Source organism: Pelodiscus sinensis, chromosome 12 (genome assembly GCF_049634645.1).
Source record: "Pelodiscus sinensis isolate JC-2024 chromosome 12, ASM4963464v1, whole genome shotgun sequence".
Taxonomy (NCBI): Eukaryota; Metazoa; Chordata; order Testudines; family Trionychidae; genus Pelodiscus; species Pelodiscus sinensis.
In genome coordinates, this window is record NC_134722.1 from 41,440,010 (window position 1) to 41,463,079 (window position 23,070).

Sequence of the window (23,070 nt, forward strand, 5' to 3'; positions counted from 1 at the left end):
AAGGAAATGGAGTTGAGAGCCCAGAAGCCCAACAGAACACATCTACGCACACTGTGGGCTAGCAAATACCTACGCTAAACAGTGGAGTGTCTGACTGGGACATGCTTGGGAATCTCTTCTTTTCTGGTCTCAATAAAGCTACTGTGACTAACACGTCTCATGCCCTGTTCTCATCCTGCTAGTGTTCCCTCCTTCCAGGCCATTGGACAGGATAGTTTCCAGCGCGGGAGCTTAAAGAGGTCATGGACTATAGGCATTGGGTAGGTGTTTGAGGATATATTAAGAATCTTTAAGATTCATAAACTGTCAATCTGGAATGTAACCCTTTGCTTTCCAGAACCAGAGCGATTATTCTCACAAGCCCAAAATGAAAAAATCAGACCGGGGAGCCTGAGAAACATGCTGCAGTCAGCACCAGCCAGTGACCTATTGGCAGCAAGGGCAAATGAGAAGGAAGCGGAGGGATCCGCTCCACCAAGAATATCAAAGCGTAATGTCTATGAAAAGTTATAAGGAGCTGAGATTAGAAACTGACAAGATCTCAGTAGTAGGCTGGAATTCTGGTTTCAGTCACCCCTGTGTAAATCCGCCTCCCCCGCCACACGGATACTCCTCACGTCACTGTTTTTAAGATCAGATTCTGATCAGTCACACCACAGTAAATCCTTGGTTATACAGGAGACGTGACCCTGGATTCACAAGGGTGTCAATGAGCAGGCTTTGAACCTAAAAATCCACATGCTCTGTCAGCACCAATTATATAGCCTCATCCATGCATAAGTTCTTATATAGCCAAGTCCTCTGATCTGAGAGCGCCAGAGAAGGTCCGCCTCTCTGAGCAGGTGTAGTGCCATTGTGCTGGATGGGGAGAAGATGTGGTAAAATCATTCCAACGGCGGCGTTTGTCCCCACTTGCTATGTATTGGTGCTCCATGGGCAAGGATAGAGGTGGTGGATGCTGAGCACCAGAGATCTGCCACATTGGACAGGGGGATGCAGCTACTCTGGGGTCTCTGGGTACAAATAACTGATAGCAAAATCAATACCACTCTCCAGAAAACCCACTGACTGCTACACTTACCTACACGCCTCCACCTTCCATCCAGCACACACCATTTCCATCCATTGTCTATAGTCAAGCCCTTAGATACAATCACATCTGCTCCAACCCCACTGACAGACCAAAAACTTTAAGATCTCTACCAAGCATTCGTAAAACTCAATTACCCACCGGTGGAATAGAAATAAATTGAAAGGGCCAGACAAACTTGCAGAAACCATCTACTTCAAGATAGGCCCAAGAAAAGCTAGTTAAACTCCAACACGTCAACCACCTACAACCTACACTGGAACAGGATACTACACTCCGAGAGGCCCTGGGTAACAGACCTATACTCTCTAATAGACAACCACCTAACCTCAGGAAGATACTTACTAACAACCACAAGGCACAGCACATCAATACTAACTCTGGAACTTTCCCTTGTGACAAACCCCATTGCCAACTTTGTCCACATATCTACTCTGGGGACACCATCACTGGACCTAACTATGTCAGTTATACGATCAAGGACTCATATTCCTGTTCATCCAGCAATGTGACTTATGCCATCATGTGTCAGCAGTGTCCCTCTGCAATGTATATTGACAGACTGCTCAGTCACTTTGCCAAAGAATCAATGCCCACAAATCTGACATCTTCCAAGAGAAAATCCTATTAGTCTACATTTCAGTCTACCTGGGCATTCCCTTAGAGACCTGACAACATGCATCTTACTTCAGAAAGACTTTAACACTAGATTACAGAGAGAAACTTCAGAACTTTCATTCATGCTGAAATTTGACAGGTTACAAATGGGCCTTAAGAAAGATGCTACTTACCTACACATTACAAAGACAGCTTCCCCAACTATTGATAGTCCTAGTAACTGCTGATTAGCCACTCACTGACTTAAAATAAGCTATTTCCTCCTTCCCTCTCCCCCGCCCCACCTTTTGTTCTACAATCTGATTTGTTAGTTTATAATGTGCTCACCCTCTTCATTGTATTCCGTTGTTATATATGGTCACGCCAATTCTCTTTCAGAATAGGATTTGGAGAAGTGGGTCTGGCCTAGGAAAGCTCACCACCTAACAACTATCTTGTTAGTCTTTAAAGTGCTATTATATTTTTCCTTTTGTTTTACCATGTTACCACAGTGCATTTGCTAGACCTGTGCCTTAGGGAAAAGAATTGACCCATAGTGATTCAAAAGTGACTGATTCCATTTCGCTTCCTGTACAAGTCAGTCACACTTTGTTTGGCTCCAGTAACCCTATGTCAAATATTTACTAGGCTCTCATCAGAATCAACATTACAGCTGGGCAAACCTCTCCATGCAAACCCTGTTTTTCACTTGCTTACAAGTTGTATGAAACATCCCGGGTTCAGCCAGGCATAGGAACAAGCCTCTATTGCCGTCTGCCTCTTGTCTACACTTTTGCAGCTTCCTCAACAACGGCTGGTCTGAGTCCCATGCTGGCCACAATCTCCTGTCCCTTAGGATACTGATGCCCCCTCTATGGCCTCCTTGAGACCCCATCATTGAGATTCCCATCTAGATGTAGAGGCTGAAGGAGATGGACAATTACAGGGCTCTCCACTAATCTCCCCTTTCCAGACTCCAGCATATAGTACGCTCAAGGCTCCAGCTGACTTCTCAATTGTACACAGATCTACATCCAATGTATACCCATCCCCAGACAGAACCTGAAAAGGCCAGGTGCCAGGAGAGCTATTTCAGAGTCATCACCTATGTGTTTCAAACCTCTGACTTCCTCTGCATCCCTTTGTACCTCTAGCAGTAACCATAATCGCAACACAGTTCTGCAAGAGCCTCTCTCGCTATCTTCTGTTTCTTTTTGTGACCTCTGTAGTTTATTACAGAATGTTAGTCTAATGCATACAGGATCACTTCATGATATAAAACATAGTTACATGTTTCCAACAGAGTATATGCTCAGTGCTGTATAATATCCAAAAATAAACTGAAAGCTCTTTAACGTGGGGATTCTCTACAAAATAGATATCCTGTGGATCATTGGCTTTTAAATTTAAAACAGTTTTGATGCTGTAATGCAAGCCCCAAACACTAGGTAGAGCAGCTAGCACAGAAATATTCTGTTCAAAATAGCAGGTTGAAATGAACATGTTGCACTGTGGTGGAAGGAGAACAGCAAAAGATTTTTAGCATTTTAAGTTTTTCCATGAATCTGTTAGTTTTGCTTTATTCTACTTTACTATTTCTACATTAGCACTCAACAAAAGAGGGAGAAAAGTAAAGAAGTAAATTGTACTTCCCCATGATTTCAAAGTAACACATTTCAAAAATTAACATTTGTTTTCAAACTTCAAGAGGAGGAAAACGTCAATGAAAATAGCACTTTTCAATCAGCTGAGAATAAATACAATATATTTATTCTCCATCTCAGATTGTTTAATTTGCAGATTACTGTGCAAATTACTAAATTTCTAATTATGCTACACAACTAAAAACATTAGCATTAAGTGTGGCTGCTTCATATACCCTGTTTCTTGTTCCTTACATTGGTCTCATCTTTTCTGTCCTAGGACTCATGAATTAGAAAAAAAAAATCAGCTGGTGAAAAACCCTCAGAGATTATCATCTGCAAAGGAAGTTAATAGAAATTCTTCCAAAAGACCTAGAAATTATCTTGGATGAATCAGTCTCCCAATCCAGTTTCATAGAGGAGGAATATGATCTCTTGGATAAAACAGAGGAGGACCCCAAGAGGAAACACTGTTGATTCTGATGCAGGAAGTTTTATTTCCAGTGAGTGAACAAGGCATCCAAATAGATGATGACAGCATGGAATGCCAGATTGCAATAACTGCATTAAAAAAATTGCCTCAGAGAAAGAAATGCTAAAGCTCTTCAGGGATTTATGGAAAATCCTGGCTAATGTGGAAAAAGAACTGTGTCGAATGAGAGGTCAGGGAAGATATCCCTGCTGAGAAATATAAATCTCAGCTGAAAGATAAGATTTTGCAATTACACAGACAGAATAAATGTGATCTTATTAATGGTTTGACTAGACTCAAATGCTGTACAACATCTACTTGCATTAGAGAAACACTATTTTCTGAAATGGATCAAATTTCAGCTGGATCACACTGATAGAAGGAATTGTTCTGAACCTACAGGCTGAATACAAAGAGAAATGCAAGTCTCTCAGATTAGTTCTGCCACTTCTTTACAGGTTGAGCATTCCATGTGAAAGTTGGGGAAGTCTCAGGAGGCTGTGCACCCCATGGTTAAAGGCTGCAATACCCTAAAAAGTGGAAGGCAACTCAACCACCTCTCAGGCATCGCAATCAACCTCATGCTAAAAGAGCTTCCTGTTCACCTGATGAACGGACATGTCTGCAACCTCCCACAGCAATGGGTGACCGACATTCTGAACTCTGGGCCAAGCTGAGGCGAAGGACCAAGATGCTGGTTGTGATGATGCTGGGAGTGCAGAGCACTGGGAAATCCACCTTCCTGAACGCCACATTCCAGCAGCAGTTTGCAGTGAGTAGCGGCTGAGGTATGCAGGGAGCCTTCATGTTGCTCCTTCAAGCTAGAGCAATCTTAGAAAAGGAACAGGGCTGTGATTTCATCCTGGTGATGGACACAAAGTATGAAAGCCCCTGAACAGGCCAAGGTGGAAAAGAGTTATCAACATGACAACTGTCATGATTATAAGGGTTAGCCAGCAGCCTGGGGATTAAGGGGTTAACTACACCTAGCCAGGTGGAGTGACAAATAGGAATGTAGGTGGGATTTTTCAAACTGGGACAAAGGAATTTGGGTTTCTCTCTTTTCTCCCTTTTGTCTCTCTGAGAGAGTTCTCTGCAGCTACAGAGAGGGACAAGCATGTCTCTCTCTCTCTCCAAGGCACCATTCTCATTTTCTGTAAGTAGGGTAAAGTTTAGGCAGCTTCATTAGGTTTTATTGTTTTAAGGATTGGGTATGGGATCTGAGATCTGGCACTGTTTAAAAGATGTTTTGGCTTTTCTTTGTAACTAAGTTCTAGGCCCATGGAGTTTCTCCATGAGTATATTTTGTTACCTCCCTATCTAGTCATTATGGTTGCAACAGGAATATTGTTGTAATAATAAAAGTTCTTTCTTTTCTTTTTATTAAGCTGGCAGTGGTTAATTGTGTGCCTTGATTTTTATTTTAGGGGTAAGATTTCCCAAATGATCTTTCCCCTGATTTCTTTATCAACATTTGGGTGGTGGCAGCGAAAGTTTTAGTCCCAAGATCTAGGTTTTTAAGATCTTGGGGGAATTTTTATACCAAAGCCTGGTAGATAAGGCTTTGGGGTGCACTTGCTGGCCCCCACTTCTGCATTTATCATGCCAGAGTGGGGAAGGAGCCATGACATGGTGGCATAGCGGTGGGATTATTTGGAGAACCCAGGATTTTTAAAAGGGCACAAGTTTCTTTTGAGTTGCAAGCTTTGCAGTTTTTCCTTTTGTTTTTTCTTTTGTTGCTGGGCTGCCTCAGGGAGGGGCAGACCTTTAGCCAGACACAGACCTACCCAAACAGTTTGTTTTTTTGTTAGCTTTCGGGACAACTGGATAGCTAGGCTAGTTAAGACAGGATGTCCAACTCCAGGACAGATTCATTCCCCAAGGAGAGAGCAGGAGCAATGTATAGCAGCGCTTCTCCTCCCTCACCAATGCCTTCTACATGGGAAGTTGCCTGTAAAATCGGCAGGCCTCTAACTGACAAGGAGATGGAGTTTTTCCTACAGCTTGAGGACAGGCGTGCACGAGAGGCCGAAAACAGGCGTGCACGAGAGGCCGAGGAGAAGCGTGCCCAGCAAGAACATCTGGAGAGGCTAGCAGCAATAAAAGCAGAAACAAAGGCAAAGCGTGCACAGCGTGAGGCCGAGGAGGAGCGCAACGAACGAGAATACCAGGCGAGGCTAGCAGCAGCACAGGCGAGACTAGCGGAAACAAAGACTGAGACCAGGCGAATAGAAGTGAAAACACAGGAGAGGATTGCTAAAGCGAAGGCCCCATCAACTGACCATCTTGCTCCCATGAATGTTCCAGTCCCTGTTCAATATCCCAGGAAACTCCAGATCCAGGGAGTGGAAGAACAACAGAGACTGTATCCTCATGGGGGTTCAGTGGAGAACCATGTGGGGATGGGGTGTGATTATGGCATGAATAGTATGTATAATCAGGCAGATACCTTAACCCAGCCCCAGAACATGCATGAGGTTTGGGAAGGGGGTGAGTGAATCTGGGAAGTTGTCTGTGACTAGTCTGTCCTGGGAGCAAGGTAAAAGTTTCTCTGAGTGTTTGCCTGAGGGAGATAGTTGTGTGTCTGTGAGTGAGGCCCCTACATGTCTGCCTGGAGCCTCAGAGGAGAGGCTGGAGTCAGATTTTTGGGCTCTCTCTGCCCTGTTCCGGGAAAGGGTCCCTCTGGTGCAGTCTGGAGTGGCTGGCCAGAGTGAAAGTTTAGTTGGGGAAAAAGATCAAATTCTGGAGGGTGTTAAGTGTGAGCAACCTCTGTGTGTGGAGCCTGGCAGTTTGGTTGCTGAGGAGGGCAGTATGCATGTGGGGGAAGGGTTTCTTCCCAGGTCTTTGTCTACAGGAGGTGCCTGTCAGCCTGGATTGGCTGAGGAGATTGCTGTGGGCCCAGATTTAGCTCTGGGGGAAGCTGAAGCCCAGAAAGGGGAGGGGGAGGTCTCTGATCTCCCCCCAGAGGAGTCTGTGTGTTTTCCTGAAGGGGGGCTGTGTGAAAACCTGCCTGTTCAGGGGATAGAGGGATCACAGGAGGAGTTGGTGGTGGCTCAGCAGGGTGATGCTGCTGTAGAGCCAGGGGAAGATGAGCGTTTGCTTGCAGAAAGTCATAAGGAAAAGGATCCTTATGGTGAGGCTGGCCAGCAGGTTGCTGTGCCTGAGGGGGGTAAAAGTGACTTGGGGATAGAAAGATCCTGTGAGGTGCAAAGGAATTCCATAGCCATTGTGAACAGGGGAGCCACACCCAGCCAGGCCTATGTCTTTGGAAGAGGGAGTTTTGAACTTAACCCCACAGGGCATGGGGGAGGGGCAAGACTTGTGTTTGCCCAAGAAGGTTGCAACTTTTTAAATGTAAAAAACCAGAATTGTCAATGTACACTTGGGGTGGATTTGTTCCTACTGCTTATGTTAACTTGCATAACCACTGTACTGCTGTTACTAAGAATGGTAACGATGTCCACTATGCATGATTTTGTACCAAAACCCTGGAAACTGTTACAAGATGTACCCAAGGACACACTGATGTTCAAAAGCTTTGGGACCCTGGTATTTCACTGTTAATACTTGTAATTAGTGTTGAAGCTTCTCACCTGAGAAGGGACATTCCAAAATTGATATGCTGTATGGGAAGGGAAACTGAGGCACAGCAACATTTTGTGCAAAGGGACCCATGTAAGGTGTCTAATAAAAGCTTGTTCACTGTTGATTCTATGTATGAGACATGTGTACAGGTGTGATGTTTATATATGAAGGTTCTCATTAACAATCTTACTCTCGACATTTTCTTCCTTTCAGTAATGTATCTTTAGAGTTTAGATTCTAAAGGATTGGCCCAGCGTGATCTTGTGGGTAAAATCTAAAGTGAAAATTGGCTTGGTACTGTGGCTGAGTCCTTTGGACCAGGAGGATCTGTTTGGAGTTGGTGAGTGGGTTTTGGTAACCTCTCACCTGTGTATGGAGGCCTAAGTCTGGTGATGGCACCGGGAAGCTGAAGTGTCTAAGGGGTTTTGCTGGTGAGGCTTCCGGCTGACCGGGGAGGCAGCTGAAGTGCTCGGTGTAATTTGAGGGGTGCCTGGGAAAGGACCCCGGTTGAGGGCGGTAAGTAGCCCTGGTTTTTAGCAATTCACCCTGAGCTGACACTCTCAGTGGTGCCAAAACCTGGCCTGGTGTATTATAGTGGTGTATTTCGCAAGAGACACAGAACCTGGTCAATTGAACTTTAGATCAAGACCCCACGCTATTCTAAATTTGATTTTGAGACTGAGAGTTTGATTGGTTAATGAGGCATTTCTGGACTCAACTACTTAATATTCTCTGTATAGCTGTGATGGTACTCTATGGACATGGAAGCATTTGTTTACTTTTCATGTCTTCAAGTGTTTAGTGAAGTGTGCATAAGGTATTTACTATGTTTTATCTTAGACCTACAGGAAGAAATCACAGCCAGTGTGGCCAGAGGCTGTCCAGCCCCGTCTGTGATTTGGTGGGCATGTCAAGATTATGAGGGTTAGCCAGCAGCCTGGGGATTAAGGGGTTAACTACACCTAGCCAGGTGGAGTGACCAGTAGGAATGTAGGTGGGATTTTTCAAACTGGGACAAAGGAATTTGGGTTTCTCTCTTTTCTCCCTTTTGTCTCTCTGAGAGAGTTCTCTGCAGCTACAGAGAGGGACAAGCATGTCTCTCTCTCTCTCCAAGGCACCATTCTCATTTTCTGTAAGTAGGGTAAAGTTTAGGCAGCTTCATTAGGTTTTATTGTTTTAAGGATTGGGTATGGGATCTGAGATCTGGCACTGTTTAAAAGATGTTTTGGCTTTTCTTTGTAACTAAGTTCTAGGCCCATGGAGTTTCTCCATGAGTATATTTTGTTACCTCCCTATCTAGTCATTATGGTTGCAACAGGAATATTGTTGTAATAATAAAAGTTCTTTCTTTTCTTTTTATTAAGCTGGCAGTGGTTAATTGTGTGCCTTGATTTTTATTTTAGGGGTAAGATTTCCCAAATGATCTTTCCCCTGATTTCTTTATCAACATTTGGGTGGTGGCAGCGAAAGTTTTAGTCCCAAGATCTAGGTTTTTAAGATCTTGGGGGAATTTTTATACCAAAGCCTGGTAGATAAGGCTTTGGGGTGCACTTGCTGGCCCCCACTTCTGCATTTATCATGCCAGAGTGGGGAAGGAGCCATGACATGGTGGCATAGCGGTGGGATTATTTGGAGAACCCAGGATTTTTAAAAGGGCACAAGTTTCTTTTGAGTTGCAAGCTTTGCAGTTTTTCCTTTTGTTTTTTCTTTTGTTGCTGGGCTGCCTCAGGGAGGGGCAGACCTTTAGCCAGACACAGACCTACCCAAACAGTTTGTTTTTTTGTTAGCTTTCGGGACAACTGGATAGCTAGGCTAGTTAAGACAGGATGTCCAACTCCAGGACAGATTCATTCCCCAAGGAGAGAGCAGGAGCAATGTATAGCAGCGCTTCTCCTCCCTCACCAATGCCTTCTACATGGGAAGTTGCCTGTAAAATCGGCAGGCCTCTAACTGACAAGGAGATGGAGTTTTTCCTACAGCTTGAGGACAGGCGTGCACGAGAGGCCGAAAACAGGCGTGCACGAGAGGCCGAGGAGAAGCGTGCCCAGCAAGAACATCTGGAGAGGCTAGCAGCAATAAAAGCAGAAACAAAGGCAAAGCGTGCACAACGTGAGGCCGAGGAGGAGCGCAACGAACGAGAATACCAGGCGAGGCTAGCAGCAGCACAGGCGAGACTAGCGGAAACAAAGACTGAGACCAGGCGAATAGAAGTGAAAACACAGGAGAGGATTGCTAAAGCGAAGGCCCCATCAACTGACCATCTTGCTCCCATGAATGTTCCAGTCCCTGTTCAATATCCCAGGAAACTCCAGATCCAGGGAGTGGAAGAACAACAGAGACTGTATCCTCATGGGGGTTCAGTGGAGAACCATGTGGGGATGGGGTGTGATTATGGCATGAATAGTATGTATAATCAGGCAGATACCTTAACCCAGCCCCAGAACATGCATGAGGTTTGGGAAGGGGGTGAGTGAATCTGGGAAGTTGTCTGTGACTAGTCTGTCCTGGGAGCAAGGTAAAAGTTTCTCTGAGTGTTTGCCTGAGGGAGATAGTTGTGTGTCTGTGAGTGAGGCCCCTACATGTCTGCCTGGAGCCTCAGAGGAGAGGCTGGAGTCAGATTTTTGGGCTCTCTCTGCCCTGTTCCGGGAAAGGGTCCCTCTGGTGCAGTCTGGAGTGGCTGGCCAGAGTGAAAGTTTAGTTGGGGAAAAAGATCAAATTCTGGAGGGTGTTAAGTGTGAGCAACCTCTGTGTGTGGAGCCTGGCAGTTTGGTTGCTGAGGAGGGCAGTATGCATGTGGGGGAAGGGTTTCTTCCCAGGTCTTTGTCTACAGGAGGTGCCTGTCAGCCTGGATTGGCTGAGGAGATTGCTGTGGGCCCAGATTTAGCTCTGGGGGAAGCTGAAGCCCAGAAAGGGGAGGGGGAGGTCTCTGATCTCCCCCCAGAGGAGTCTGTGTGTTTTCCTGAAGGGGGGCTGTGTGAAAACCTGCCTGTTCAGGGGATAGAGGGATCACAGGAGGAGTTGGTGGTGGCTCAGCAGGGTGATGCTGCTGTAGAGCCAGGGGAAGATGAGCGTTTGCTTGCAGAAAGTCATAAGGAAAAGGATCCTTATGGTGAGGCTGGCCAGCAGGTTGCTGTGCCTGAGGGGGGTAAAAGTGACTTGGGGATAGAAAGATCCTGTGAGGTGCAAAGGAATTCCATAGCCATTGTGAACAGGGGAGCCACACCCAGCCAGGCCTATGTCTTTGGAAGAGGGAGTTTTGAACTTAACCCCACAGGGCATGGGGGAGGGGCAAGACTTGTGTTTGCCCAAGAAGGTTGCAACTTTTTAAATGTAAAAAACCAGAATTGTCAATGTACACTTGGGGTGGATTTGTTCCTACTGCTTATGTTAACTTGCATAACCACTGTACTGCTGTTACTAAGAATGGTAACGATGTCCACTATGCATGATTTTGTACCAAAACCCTGGAAACTGTTACAAGATGTACCCAAGGACACACTGATGTTCAAAAGCTTTGGGACCCTGGTATTTCACTGTTAATACTTGTAATTAGTGTTGAAGCTTCTCACCTGAGAAGGGACATTCCAAAATTGATATGCTGTATGGGAAGGGAAACTGAGGCACAGCAACATTTTGTGCAAAGGGACCCATGTAAGGTGTCTAATAAAAGCTTGTTCACTGTTGATTCTATGTATGAGACATGTGTACAGGTGTGATGTTTATATATGAAGGTTCTCATTAACAATCTTACTCTCGACATTTTCTTCCTTTCAGTAATGTATCTTTAGAGTTTAGATTCTAAAGGATTGGCCCAGCGTGATCTTGTGGGTAAAATCTAAAGTGAAAATTGGCTTGGTACTGTGGCTGAGTCCTTTGGACCAGGAGGATCTGTTTGGAGTTGGTGAGTGGGTTTTGGTAACCTCTCACCTGTGTATGGAGGCCTAAGTCTGGTGATGGCACCGGGAAGCTGAAGTGTCTAAGGGGTTTTGCTGGTGAGGCTTCCGGCTGACCGGGGAGGCAGCTGAAGTGCTCGGTGTAATTTGAGGGGTGCCTGGGAAAGGACCCCGGTTGAGGGCGGTAAGTAGCCCTGGTTTTTAGCAATTCACCCTGAGCTGACACTCTCAGTGGTGCCAAAACCTGGCCTGGTGTATTATAGTGGTGTATTTCGCAAGAGACACAGAACCTGGTCAATTGAACTTTAGATCAAGACCCCACGCTATTCTAAATTTGATTTTGAGACTGAGAGTTTGATTGGTTAATGAGGCATTTCTGGACTCAACTACTTAATATTCTCTGTATAGCTGTGATGGTACTCTATGGACATGGAAGCATTTGTTTACTTTTCATGTCTTCAAGTGTTTAGTGAAGTGTGCATAAGGTATTTACTATGTTTTATCTTAGACCTACAGGAAGAAATCACAGCCAGTGTGGCCAGAGGCTGTCCAGCCCCGTCTGTGATTTGGTGGGCATGTCAAGATTATGAGGGTTAGCCAGCAGCCTGGGGATTAAGGGGTTAACTACACCTAGCCAGGTGGAGTGACCAGTAGGAATGTAGGTGGGATTTTTCAAACTGGGACAAAGGAATTTGGGTTTCTCTCTTTTCTCCCTTTTGTCTCTCTGAGAGAGTTCTCTGCAGCTACAGAGAGGGACAAGCATGTCTCTCTCTCTCTCCAAGGCACCATTCTCATTTTCTGTAAGTAGGGTAAAGTTTAGGCAGCTTCATTAGGTTTTATTGTTTTAAGGATTGGGTATGGGATCTGAGATCTGGCACTGTTTAAAAGATGTTTTGGCTTTTCTTTGTAACTAAGTTCTAGGCCCATGGAGTTTCTCCATGAGTATATTTTGTTACCTCCCTATCTAGTCATTATGGTTGCAACAGGAATATTGTTGTAATAATAAAAGTTCTTTCTTTTCTTTTTATTAAGCTGGCAGTGGTTAATTGTGTGCCTTGATTTTTATTTTAGGGGTAAGATTTCCCAAATGATCTTTCCCCTGATTTCTTTATCAACATTTGGGTGGTGGCAGCGAAAGTTTTAGTCCCAAGATCTAGGTTTTTAAGATCTTGGGGGAATTTTTATACCAAAGCCTGGTAGATAAGGCTTTGGGGTGCACTTGCTGGCCCCCACTTCTGCATTTATCATGCCAGAGTGGGGAAGGAGCCATGACAACAACGAGTTGGCTATCCTGGTGACTGGACTGAACAACAGAACCATTGTTAACATGGTCATGGAGAATGCCACTGAAATGAAAGATTTTGAAAGCTGTGCTCCATGGATTTCTCAGAAAGCAAAGAGCGGGGCATAAATCCTACTGCTAATTTGCGCATCAGAACGTCAGTGATCTTTCTGCATGTGAACAAAACACGAGACACAGGAAACGCCTCCAGGAGCTACTGGATTAAGTCATCAAAACTGCAGCAAAGATGAAAAATCTAAATGAGAAAATAAACTTTTCTGATATCATTGAGGATGATCTGAAAAAAACACAGTTGGTACAAGTGTTGCCGGACTGCAATTAAGAATCTCTCTCTCCTGATGAATAACAGCTAACAATCTGAAATGCAACAGAGACTACTGTGTGGAGAACAGAAAATTCTGGAGCTCTTACAATTTTCCCTGTACTATTCTACCAGATTCAGATTTGCTGCCCCACTTTCCAAATATTGTTGTATCAGAAGCGCAAAGAGCCTGAAGAAAAAACTGGAAAGTTGCTCACTCATTTAAGAAATGTAAGGAAGCCACTCACATTAAAGAGGGTCGCCACCGCAATATAGCCAATATTCAAGATGACAACATGAAAGTAATTGGAAGGACAGTGGACATGTTTTTCGAAGAAGGCTGGAGAAAAGAAAGTAAACTGGAAAACCATGAATTGGATATGCAATTTGAAAAAATGTGGAAAGAAAATTTCAGAATTGGTGCCCCTTTTTTAGAGAACCATGAAATTCATGAAAAAATTGAGTTCTATCTACAAAAAGACTTGGATAACAAAGGGAGTTCAGTCAGAAGATACGAGCAGCAAAAAGCTTGAGGAATTCTAGAATTAACTCTGTCAACATGAGAACCAAACATTTAGACTTTTGATTGACCAACCAGTGAAACATTGGTTTACAAAAAAAACCAAAAACGGTTACAGAAAACAGAAAAAACTGCTGAAACGCTGATGGCCAAATGTAATAGTTACATTGAAGAGGGTCTATTTCAAGGTAGAGTGATGAACATTTTGCAGGAAATTGTTACATATGTTCAATGAGAAACTTCAATAGGAGGAATTGAAAACACTTCAGACTCCAGTTTGCTCTGAAGTTGATCTGAAGCTTCACATTTTGGGGGAAGCCGCTCACACATTTCCGAAGATGCATGATGATTTTCCCCAAAGAAAATGATCCTCAGCAGTGGCTGGAACAACTGATACTTCAATATTTCTCTATATTTAAGAGCCATTATTTGAAAAAAGATGGCCAACAACACAGAGCCAAGGACTTCAGCGAACAGTGTCTCCAGCTTGCCTTAATGGCTTATGTTAGCAAAAAACTCGGGCTAGAAATAGTGAATGACTCAGCAGTGGACAGTCTATTGAATGTGCCAGCTGGACTTTTTCTTCAGTTCACCGTGCAGAAGAAGCTGTTTGAACATGAGAACTTCAACTATGTGAAGTTTGTCAAAGCTTGAATACAAAGGCACAGATTAGATTGGTACCAACAGGCTGAGGATTTGGAAGATCCTGAGGAAGAAGTCAAAGCACATGCTTTTGAGAGGATACAGGAAACATTTGCTATGAAATAAACACACAGATATACTCCTAAATGAGATACCGATATGATGGGATGAAGTCACTGGATGGGCAAAAGTGAACCATTTTCATCTACTCTTTGCCCCTTTTAACCTATAGAAGAGGGGCCCACAGTGCTTCACGTGGGCATTCTTGGGTGTGGAGATTGCACTTGAATAAATAGGGAATGAAATATGCAGCCACTACAGTTCTGCAGCCAAAGTCTCAAAAACTGCCCTTCCGTACAGGATCAGGGATTTGGTTTTAATTGCTATTTTTAATGTGCTAAGCAGGTGCTAGTATGATCGGATGAAGTCACTGGATTTCAAAACAGATTTGAAAAACCCAACTTCACACACATGTACTTTCATCTATTAACACCATTCATAACATCAGAATAAAAATCTATTTTGTGATGCGAGCGAATTTGAGGTTTCTGGAGTGCTAAACCCAGTCGCATTTCACCAGAGCAGTGGTGACAGCCAATACCCATCTAATTCACTCCAAGAACAGGGCAGCTCAACTCATTCAAGTATCAATACCCTCACCCAGACAACTAGTATCTCAGGGTAGCGTACACAATAGCCCAACAAAATGCACTTTCTTAGAAGAGCTGGGACAGTCTCATTCCAGATAGATTAGCTGCATTTCTGGCCCAGTTATAATTGGGACAGTGCACCATGATCAGAAGTTAGCAAATCCCATGCCATTAATGGTGCACTTGTAATGCTCCCTCTCCCCTTCCTCTGTCCTGACTCCACACTTCACCTACAGTCTGTCTCCTCACCTCTGCTCCATTTGGCTCATGCCATCATCTCCTTTCCCTCATTCCCTTGTTCCTGACGACAAAGCTCTTCAGAGTGGCTGGTGGAACTTGCCATCTAGACAGTAACTTGTAGAGCAGCTCAGGGTTCCAGTGCAGAAAGAAACCTACTGAAAAGAACCAGGATTCTAAAAGAAGCTGAAAGAAGGTGCTGCTGGCACAGAGCAGAACCTCATTCTCTCTCCCATATCCATCAGGAAATAGATGGTCTTGGTGGCTAAAGACTAGGACAGGTGGGTTCTGTTCCTGGTTCTGAGATGAGCATGTGGGATAGTGGATCAGACGTGCTGGGAAGAAGATTTCTGGGTTCCATTTCCAGCTCTGCCACTGAACTGCTGTATTAGTTGGGTAATTTCTCTTAACCTCCGTATGCTTCAGTTTGTTGTGTAAAAGAGGGGATCGAGAATCTGACCCACCTCTCAGCAGATTATGCTGCCTAATTCAAGAACGTTCATAACGTGCTCAGAAATACCCTTTCTAAACGTCTTCCAATCAGAGTAAGTTGTTATGATTATTATTAATTTGGTAAGAAGTGTGTTGGGGCAGGGCAGAAACGTCGGTTCCTACAAACATGAAGGGTACGTCCAGGGGCCAGATGTAGCCCACCTAACACTTCAATCCGGCCTGTGGACTGCATCTGGCTGCTTTCTATTTATATCCTGCTGCCTCTGCCCCCGAGTTTCCAGGCAGTGGCTCAGGCAGCAGGACCCTTTTTAAAAGGCTTGTGGCTCACGGCTATAGGGCTAAACCAGCAGGAGTCAGAGCTGCGATGCCTTTAAATAGCCGCAGAAAACGTGGGCAGCTGCCAGGCACTGCAGTAGCCGTAAGGCCATGAGCCCTTTGCTGTGTTTTCATTCAAAGCCTCTGGCCCCAGACAACTCTGGGGAGAGACAAGTCTCCAGCCCTGCCCATTCTGCCCAAAGCCCCAGCCCTTTATGAGGTGGAGCCAGCCACGACCCCATCCCAAAATTTGTAAAGTGCCCCCCTGCAAAAATTACTGGTCCCCCCAATAGACCACCACCCTATTGTGAACAGCCTCATCTCTACAAGATGCCATATAAGAGTCACCAACGTCTGAAAGCTTGTTCCTAAATGAAAGTAAACCCTGCCTCTCCCCACTCACTAACACTGCGGTCTAGTGTTAAAGGGCCAGCCGGCTCTGCATGATAGAAATCCTCTTCTTTCTTAGGGTACAGCCGCACTGCAAGCTTATTTTGGGAAAAGCTATTCCAGAAGATCTAGAAAGAGAGCTTCAAACAGTTCTGAAGTGGCCTGACACAGGGCAGACTCGTCACCATGATGCCTCCAGTCTTGGGAATTAGCTTGCTTGGCTCTGCGGACACTTCCCTCTAGCTGCGGGCTCCCCATGTTTCTCTTTGTTCCTGGCATCCTCCCCAGGACACTGCCCTCCAGCAGGGCCCACTCCAGTGTCTGAGCCCCCTTCCAGAGGTTGGTGTTTATCCTGCTTGCACTTCAGGGTTCTCCCTTCCCAGGGCACCCCAATCCCTTCACCCAGGTCCCCTGCATCCACCTTGCCTCAGTGACCCACTGCCAGTCTGCATCTAGCCCTGAGGGGCAAACTACAGTCTGGAATGGCCACTCAGCGCTGGCAAAGCAGTGTGGACCTGCTGCCCCTGCCTAGCATGGCTGCCTCACTACGTCACAAGTAGCCTAAGGCCTTGCTTCAGGCTCTGCAGCCTGGGACCTTGCTTGGCCACCGCTTCCCCAGATCTGCCCTACCTCCAGGAAGCCACCTGCTTCCCTGGCAGTCAGGCCCCTACTACTCTCTCTCCACACCACCACTCAGTTCTCCCTCTGCCTCCTGGAGTCCTCCTTTATATAGCCACCAGCTGGGCCCTGGTTAGCTAGAACTGCCTCAGCTGGGGCTTTGCTCGCAGCCCTTGCTCAAGGCTAGATCCCTTTCAGCAGTACTCCTTCCTAGATCCCTTTCAGCAGTACTCCTTCCTAGACAGTCACTTCCCGTTCTGTATGGCTATGTCTACACTGCACTGGTTTTGCGCAAGAAATATGCAAATGAGGCTAAGCGTGGAATATTTCTGAGCTTCATTTGCATGCCTAATGAGCGGCCACTTTTTGCGCAAGAGGCTTTTGTGCAAGAAGGAGCTGTCTACACTGCTCCTTCCTGTGCAAAAAAACCCTCTTGCGCAGAGCCGTTACACTGCTTATTTTCAGGAAGAACGTCTCGGTGCAAGAGGGGTTTTTTTGCACAAGAAGGAGCCGTGTAGACAGCACTTTCTTGTGGAAAAGACCTTTCTGCAAAATTGCGGCTCATTGGGTATGCAAATGAGGCGCGGTGATATTCATCCCTGCGCCTCATTTGCATATCTTATTGCGCCACAATGCTCAGTGTGTGAAATGGATTGATCCTTCTTAAGTGTAGCACTTCACAATTGTCCTTATTACACTTCATCCTATTTACCTCAGACCATTTTGAATTATGACCCTATCCTCCAAAGCAGTTGAGACGCCTCCCAGCTTAGTATCATCTGCAAACTTAATAAGCGTACGTTCTATGCCGATATCTAAATTGTTGATGAAGCTATTGAACAGAGCCAGTCCCAAGAACAGACCCTGCGGAATCCCACTTGTTCTGCCCTTCGGGCGTGATTGTGAACCATTAATAACTATTCTCTGGGAACGTTATCCAGCTAGTTAGGCACCCACCTTATAGAAGCCCCATCTAAGTAATATTTGCCTAGTTTACTGATAAGAAGATCATGCAAGACCACATCAAATGCCTTACAAAATTCTAGATATACCATGTCCACCACTTCTCCCTTATCCAACAAATTCCTGCAGTCTAGAAGTAGCTTCAGTGCCCGCTGGACACCCACCGCCCTGTGCCAGGCATCACACACTCTGGGGGGCCAAAGACACGTCCGAGGGGTGGGCAGCATTTGGGAGCCAGCAGGAAGAGGGAAATGAGGACACACTTGTCATGCAGTTTGCCCTCTGATCCAGTTGGTAGCTGTGCTGCAGACAGGAACGTAACCTCAGCCACAGCCCTGGCACTGGGGGCCCCACACTGGCCTCACGTCTTGTTGAGCTGTGGGGTGCCGACCAGCGCTATGCTGGAGAGCCCCTTCGCATCACACTGCACCCAGCACCCGTCCTGGTCCCGGTGGCTCTGTCCGGCTGTGGAGCGGTGGAGCTTAGATCAGGCTCAGCATCCTTGTGCTGGCCAGGCCCGGCTCCATGTGGCCTGTTGGCAGCTGCCTTCCAGAGTAACATCCTGTTCCTGCTTTAGCTGGCGGAGCTGCAGCTGGGCTTTGCCTGGGCTAGGGCCTGAAAGGTGCAAACCAAGCTCCAGAAGCGACTCGGGCGGCTCCGTCCCTCCCAGCAGGGGAAAGTTTCAGGTTGGGCTTCGCTGGCTCCGCCCCGGAGCCTGAATGGAACCTTCTGGCCAGACAGAGCCTGGGGGCCGGGCGGCGCCCGAGAGCGACAGCCGCTCTCTGGGGGGGCGTGCGCTGGGCGGTGCGCTTGGAACCCGGCGCTGGCTGGCGCTGGGGGTGAGCCAGCGGGTGGGTGAGCCACTGGCACCCAGCCGAGCACCGTGTGTTGGGCTGGACGGGGCGCGTCGGTCTCTGCTAAATGCCCCCCCACATTCACGCAGGCTGTAAACTGCGCAGGATCAGCATCCTCCCAACCTCCCCTCTCCGCCCCATGGCCGGCGGGTCCAGCAGCCTTCCTGCTTGTGGGGATTTGGCCCCACCCCATGGCCACCCATGGACCCGGGGCACATTGACCCAGCTGGGATCTGTTCCCCTGTCTCCTGTTGAGCCCCGGGTGCTTGGCACTGCCTGATTGCTGCTCCTCATTCCAGGGTGTGGTGGGAGCTGCAAAGTGCCCCAGTCACCTTTGTACTGCATTGCCGCTGACACACGTCTCCAGCAAGTACCAGATCCCCCCACGAACTGACAGAGCAGCTGGGTCTTGCTTAGTGGAGGTTGGTCAGAAAGGGCTTAGGCCCTGCAATGGGGTTCACTCCCCAGGGCAGCGCCACCTGCTGGTTGCCCCAGGAATTAGTTTGCAGAGCTCACATGCCCTCTTCTGAGGGTGCCTTGTCTGTCAGGAGATCCCCGCCCCCACTCTACAGGTGCTGCAGGGTCTTCTTTATGACTCAGCCATGCCACAAACTGGGTGCCCCCTTTCGAGGGGAGGGGCACATATCTCACAATACTGCAAGACCCAGAACCCACCATTCTGGGTCCCACCCCAGGGCTATCAGATTTTGCTGCCTCGTCCTAACTCCCTCCACCATTATTAAGGGCAAAGCAGTAAACACAATAACAGTAGCTCAGCTGCAGAGTGGTGGACTCAGCAAGTTACCCCTGGGTGTCTGGTTCAACTCCTGCTCGAAGGAGAGTGTCTTTTTCCTCCCCTGCTCAGGCAGAGCGAGAGAAGAAAGGCAGCTTTTGTCTGCGTGAGGCTGCTCCCCGAAAAGCAGAGCGCCCTGAGCCCACCGCAGCCAGCTCCAAACAGTCACAGCCCCCACCCCTGGGAATTTCTGTTGTCCCTCAGTGGGACCCACCGTGCATGGAGGGGAGGGGGCAGGGCTAGGCCAAGGGAAGGTTCTGCCTCCTGCCTTCCTTCCCAGTAGCTTTCCAGTACAAGCCAGCTGTGGGTGTCCGCGCTGCCCCGGGCCTGGCTGTGGGATGGGAGAAGAGTTACCTGGGCGGGGGGGCTGGTCTCTGGATGGAGGCCTGAGTGTATTGTGATGTCATGTGTGACAGCAACAAAGACTGTGGCTGCAGCGTTCTTGTCCTGCCTCCAGTCCAACTGGCTGGCAACGGCCGGCGCCCAAGGATCCGAGAGACGAGAACTGAGCCTCTGTCAAGAACCTCAGGCAGCCGCTGTCCCCGCGGGCGCTAGAGAGAGGATGAGTCTGCACAGAAGGTAATTCCCGGAGCCTTTCCCAGCCCACCTCAGAGATTGGTGCCTCCTCGGCCTAGGGACGGGTGGGGGCTGGGGCTGCAACAGGCGCTTCCCAACACTCCGTTTTGATTTGACTCAGAGCATCTTCCCCTCTCCTCCTGCTTCAGCCTTTCCCGCGCTCCTGAGGCAGATGGGGATGATTTTCTCTCACTGCTGACTCGTGGGGGCGAATTTCCATGTTTCTTACCTAAAGGGAACATCACAAAACTTGAGTAGAATTTGGGTTTATGTCTCCATGACGCTTATTCCTCTTGGAGGTGCCCCTAATGCATCCCCGGCCTTCAGGGTGGGCAGAGAAATGTTTGGTCTCAAGTAATGATTGTCCAATATCCGTGTGTTCGGACAACATCCAGCTCAGAATGTGCAGACTTGAAATAACAAAGTGCCATTTGAATTCTAGTGAAAATGATACCACTCTACTGCCAGGGCCAGGCTCTCATGTGGGTAGTTCTCTCAGAAATGCAAAACTCCATACAAATTCCTCTCTACCCCCTCCAGACTATAAAATATCTCTGTAAATAACCAGTGAGGTTCCATTCTAGGAAACAGATTGAAATAAACTGCTACCTCATTTTGTCATGAGTCTTGGCTGTGATTTCTTTATCATTTTTTTGGTGACCTACGTTCTGATTTGATGTTCTAAGTAGCGTGTAAAGCTCTTCATTGAATGTTCTCTGGTTCCTTCCCCCATGCTAATAGGTTCCAGATTTTGAAATACTTGACAGGAATGAAATGTCTTTTCAGCTGATAATCCGTCCTTCCGGTGCTTCAAAGCTGCTACTTAACAAGCTTTTATTTCTCTTACTGGCTTTGATGGGAGCAGAGGGTTACTCATTCTCAACTAGGCTCCTGTCTGTAGCCAGAGTCCCAACGTTCTGAGCACAAAGCTGTGGGGTTTAAGAGCAGGCCCCGCTAAGAAGCATAGAAAATAGATGGTGACCAGTGTTTCTGCTAAGACAGTCCTGGGCAAAATACGGCCTGTGCACTGGATCTGGCCCACGGAGGCAGCAGGGAGCCCCAGCCAGGCTCCCCAGTTAGCCACGTGAACCAGGCAGAAACACGGAGGGGAGGGGGGATGTTTTAGGAGCCTCCCCGCCCTCAGCATATTCCCATTTGCCAGTTTCTGGCAGAAACTAGCCAAGGCAAACTGCTTGTTGGAATATCATGCAGCTAATAATAACCACCCCCCCTCTCCTGGCTCAGTTATTCATGGAACACGTGGCCAGGTAGGCAGGCTAGTCTCTTGGCCACAGCCTGCTTCTGGCACCACAGCCCTTTCCTGCCCCAACTCTCTGCCCCTTCCTCTCAACATACCCAAACTCCCTATCCCCCTTTGCATCCATCCCCCCTCCCAATCTCCTGCCCCAGATCACAATCCCCTCCTACCCAGGTCACATCCCAAAGCCCTGCACTCCAGTCCCCTCCCCTAGGTCACAATTTTTTGGTAACCAACTTCTGATTCAATGATAGCGTGTCAAACTTCTCATTGAATGGTCACTGGTTCTTTTCCCCATGCTAATGAGGTCCAGATTTTGAAATGCTTGATAGGAATTACATGGATTTTCATCTGATAATCCGTCCTTCCGGTGCTTCAAACCTGGTACTTACCAATCTTTTATTTCTCTTACTGGGTTTGATGGGAACAAAGAGTTACTCACTTTGACCTTGGCCCCTCGCTGGCTGTGGGGTTTGAGGTCAATATTGAGGTCATGGGCACTTGTTCGGATGTGTGGCACCCACAGGTTACTAACAAATATCTTAGATATATTTAAAATATTATGGAAGAAAGAATACTACAGCAAGGGAAAATTGACAAGGTGCCTGAATTTAAATGTTTGTTGAATATGAAATCAAAACCAAAGAAAATAAATATTGCAAAATTTTCAGTAGCCATTTGGTATCTTAGAAGTTTTTCTTCCTTTGAGACATAACTCAAAATTAACCTTTTTCGTGACATACCAAACAAATTCTGTTATCATTCGTATTAACACGTGTAAAGAAATAGTTGTTACAGTTTATGCTTGAAATTAAAGATTATGTCTCTTGGCTTTACACATGTGAAAAGAAACCTGAGCATCTTTCTATGGGCAAAAAGTGCATCGAGAGTCTGTTGTTGTTGTGACTTGTGAAACATAAAATTAAACTTTTGGTTTTGACACAAAAAATTCGTTCTTTTCTTTGCTCTATTTAGAAGACCACTAATCACAGCTTCTAGCTGATGATAGGAAGTTAGTTGCTGCTAATCATCATGACGAACCTTTTCTTTTCTGCCGTTCCAATTCTTCCAGTGTTCCTACACAGCGTCAGGGTTTCCATCTCCCTCAGGGTATGTCTACACTACAGCGTTATTTTGAATTAACTTAATTCAATTAGTTAATGCGAATTAAGGTAATTCGAAATAACGCATCTAGACACAAAAACTAACTCGAATTAGCATTTTTCTAATTCGAAATAGCACGTCCACATTGAGTGGACCCTGAATCGAAGGTAAGGCTGGCTGGAACCAGTACCAGGAGGGCATCAGGGTCGGACTTAGTGTGTGGGGCTGCTGCCTCAGGTTAGCCGAGGTCTGTGCTTAAAGGGACCCGACCCCCCATCTTCGACAGACAGTTCTCAGGTTTCTCTGCTTGCTGGTCTACCTCGCTGAGGGACAGCAAAGCATTTGTGTCTCCGAATGCTCTGCCTGCCCTCACCCGGGACACCACGGCACTCTGCAACATGGAACCAGACCTGCCCCCGAGGACTCTGCTGCGTCTCGCGGACACGTTGACAGCTGCCTGGCTGCACTGTCTGCAGGCTGCCATCCGGGAGGACCATCGAGGGGCTGTCAGGATCCAGAGGGGCCTGCGGGAGAGCTTCCACCCTGAGGAATGCTAACAGTCTCCCTGTTCTGCCCCACCGGGGGCTTGTGCACATTCCCCCCCTCGTCCTTCCACTTACCCTTCCCTAGCCCGCCCCTCCTGATGTCAAATAAAAGACGCGTATTTTCAAAAATAACAGCTCTCTTTATTGAACACAACTGGGGAGGGGGAATGAAACTGTGGGGAGACGGGGGAAAGGAGGCGGGAGAGGACAGGAGAGAGGGTAGGAGAGGGGAGGGAGAAAACTGGGAGGAGGGAACTGGAAGGGGGAA